Raw genomic sequence first — 2500 nt, 5'->3', positions numbered from 1 at the left:
AAGTGCAACACGCGTGGGTTGGAATCCCATCCTCGTCATAGCACTAGGTTTTGCTTCCCACTTTGCACATATGCATAGCCTGGTGTGGGTACCTATCTCACTTCCCTCAATCTTGTGAGCCCAACCCTGCAGTCACAGCGTCATCCAGTTGCCAAACTTTACTCCGAGCGCTTCATCTGGTTGGAGACAAAAATATTTTGTGCAACGTTACCCAATCTGTCTTTCCTTAATTTGGTTTAATGTACAAGATTATATGCCGTATATTGCAAATTATACGTTATAGACGAGCTCTCTGCATCAAGAAAAAATAATCCGGGGCTGTATATCCATTCCATTTCATTTCATTTCATTTCATTTCATTTCATTTCATCTCTTATCTTTTCTTATCTTTTCTTTTCAGCTCCTGTTATAGCCATGTCCGAGGGCAAAATGCGTCCGTAAATGTCGTTGAAGGAAAAAAAATAAAAAATAGATGGCCATACAAATGCGCCTTGTGCGCATTGGTGGTTCAGTGGTATCATGCAGGAGGCCCACATGTGCATTGCCTGGTGTGGGTACCTTATCTCACTTTCCTCAATCTCTTTTCTTTTCATCTCATCTCATCTCATCTCATCCAAAAAAAAAAAAAATGGCCGAACAAATGCTCTATGTGTGCATTGGTGGTTCAGTGGTAGAATTCCTGCTTGCCATGCAGGAGGCCTGGGTTCGATTCCCGGCTAATGCAGCAGAGCTTTTGAGAAGACTTTGGCGTGCCTATGTGCAATGTTTCATTTAATATCTAAATGCACAAGATTATGCCTAAAGTTTACTGTCAGAAGTGGGATTCGAACCCACGCCTCCAAGGGAGACTGCGACCTGAACGCAGCGCCTTAGACCGCTCGGCCATCCTGACGGTGTGAGTGCTTAGCTTTGCCCTTTCCGACGCAGACAAGAGCCCCGACCATGGAAACCTTGATTTTGCTGACAATGCAGCGGCATGATAAAATGAGGAACGCTTCACGAATTTGCGTGTCATCCTTGCGCAGGGGCCATGATAATCTTCTCTGTATCGTTCCAATTTTAGTATATGTGTTAGCGAACTAACACAATAGTGCCTGGTTGCAACTACGCCTTTATAGCGCTCTTAAAATCCTGCTCCTGCAGTCATGGTGTTATAGCCGCAAGAAAGTGCAACACGCGTGGGTTGGAATCCCATCCTCGTCATAGCACTAGGTTTTGCTTCCCACTTTGCACATATGCATAGCCTGGTGTGGGTACCTATCTCACTTCCCTCAATCTTGTGAGCCCAACCCTGCAGTCACAGCGTCATCCAGTTGCCAAACTTTACTCCGAGCGCTTCATCTGGTTGGAGACAAAAATATTTTGTGCAACGTTACCCAATCTGTCTTTCCTTAATTTGGTTTAATGTACAAGATTATATGCCGTATATTGCAAATTATACGTTATAGACGAGCTCTCTGCATCAAGAAAAAATAATCCGGGGCTGTATATCCATTCCATTTCATTTCATTTCATTTCATTTCATTTCATTTCATCTCTTATCTTTTCTTATCTTTTCTTTTCAGCTCCTGTTATAGCCATGTCCGAGGGCAAAATGCGTCCGTAAATGTCGTTGAAGGAAAAAAAATAAAAAATAGATGGCCATACAAATGCGCCTTGTGCGCATTGGTGGTTCAGTGGTATCATGCAGGAGGCCCACATGTGCATTGCCTGGTGTGGGTACCTTATCTCACTTTCCTCAATCTCTTTTCTTTTCATCTCATCTCATCTCATCTCATCCAAAAAAAAAAAAAATGGCCGAACAAATGCTCTATGTGTGCATTGGTGGTTCAGTGGTAGAATTCCTGCTTGCCATGCAGGAGGCCTGGGTTCGATTCCCGGCTAATGCAGCAGAGCTTTTGAGAAGACTTTGGCGTGCCTATGTGCAATGTTTCATTTAATATCTAAATGCACAAGATTATGCCTAAAGTTTACTGTCAGAAGTGGGATTCGAACCCACGCCTCCAAGGGAGACTGCGACCTGAACGCAGCGCCTTAGACCGCTCGGCCATCCTGACGGTGTGAGTGCTTAGCTTTGCCCTTTCCGACGCAGACAAGAGCCCCGACCATGGAAACCTTGATTTTGCTGACAATGCAGCGGCATGATAAAATGAGGAACGCTTCACGAATTTGCGTGTCATCCTTGCGCAGGGGCCATGATAATCTTCTCTGTATCGTTCCAATTTTAGTATATGTGTTAGCGAACTAACACAATAGTGCCTGGTTGCAACCACGCCTTTATAGCGCTCTTAAAATCCTGCTCCTGCAGTCATGGTGTTATAGCCGCAAGAAAGTGCAACACGCGTGGGTTGGAATCCCATCCTCGTCATAGCACTAGGTTTTGCTTCCCACTTTGCACATATGCATAGCCTGGTGTGGGTACCTATCTCACTTCCCTCAATCTTGTGAGCCCAACCCTGCAGTCACAGCGTCATCCAGTTGCCAAACTTTACTCCGAGCG

General features: G+C 44.9%; 6 non-coding genes across 6 annotated transcripts; 2 read left to right on the top strand and 4 right to left on the bottom strand.

Moving 5' to 3' along the window:
* The first annotated feature begins 653 nt into the window (after positions 1-653).
* trnag-gcc (transfer RNA glycine (anticodon GCC)) lies at positions 654-724 on the top strand. The gene has a single exon. It is a non-coding gene; the product is annotated as a tRNA-Gly (tRNA).
* Positions 725-809: 85 nt separating this feature from the next.
* Positions 810-892, bottom strand: trnal-cag (transfer RNA leucine (anticodon CAG)). Its single transcript has one exon. It is a non-coding gene; the product is annotated as a tRNA-Leu (tRNA).
* Positions 893-980: 88 nt separating this feature from the next.
* On the bottom strand, positions 981-1086 carry LOC140378638 (U6 spliceosomal RNA). Its single transcript, XR_011930472.1, has one exon. It is a non-coding gene; the product is annotated as a U6 spliceosomal RNA (small nuclear RNA).
* Positions 1087-1818: 732 nt separating this feature from the next.
* trnag-gcc (transfer RNA glycine (anticodon GCC)) lies at positions 1819-1889 on the top strand. The gene has a single exon. It is a non-coding gene; the product is annotated as a tRNA-Gly (tRNA).
* Positions 1890-1974: 85 nt separating this feature from the next.
* Positions 1975-2057, bottom strand: trnal-cag (transfer RNA leucine (anticodon CAG)). Its single transcript has one exon. It is a non-coding gene; the product is annotated as a tRNA-Leu (tRNA).
* Positions 2058-2145: 88 nt separating this feature from the next.
* Positions 2146-2251, bottom strand: LOC140378637 (U6 spliceosomal RNA). The gene has a single exon (XR_011930471.1). It is a non-coding gene; the product is annotated as a U6 spliceosomal RNA (small nuclear RNA).
* Between the last annotated feature and the right edge of the window lie 249 nt (positions 2252-2500).

This window comes from Eucyclogobius newberryi, unplaced genomic scaffold (genome assembly GCF_026437365.1).
Source record: "Eucyclogobius newberryi isolate DKJ021-1_F unplaced genomic scaffold, fEucNew1.0.hap1 SCAF_4, whole genome shotgun sequence".
NCBI classification, from domain to species: Eukaryota; Metazoa; Chordata; class Actinopteri; order Gobiiformes; family Gobiidae; genus Eucyclogobius; species Eucyclogobius newberryi.
Note: the sequence above shows the minus strand (reverse complement) of the source record. Positions and strands in the feature narration are given on the sequence as shown.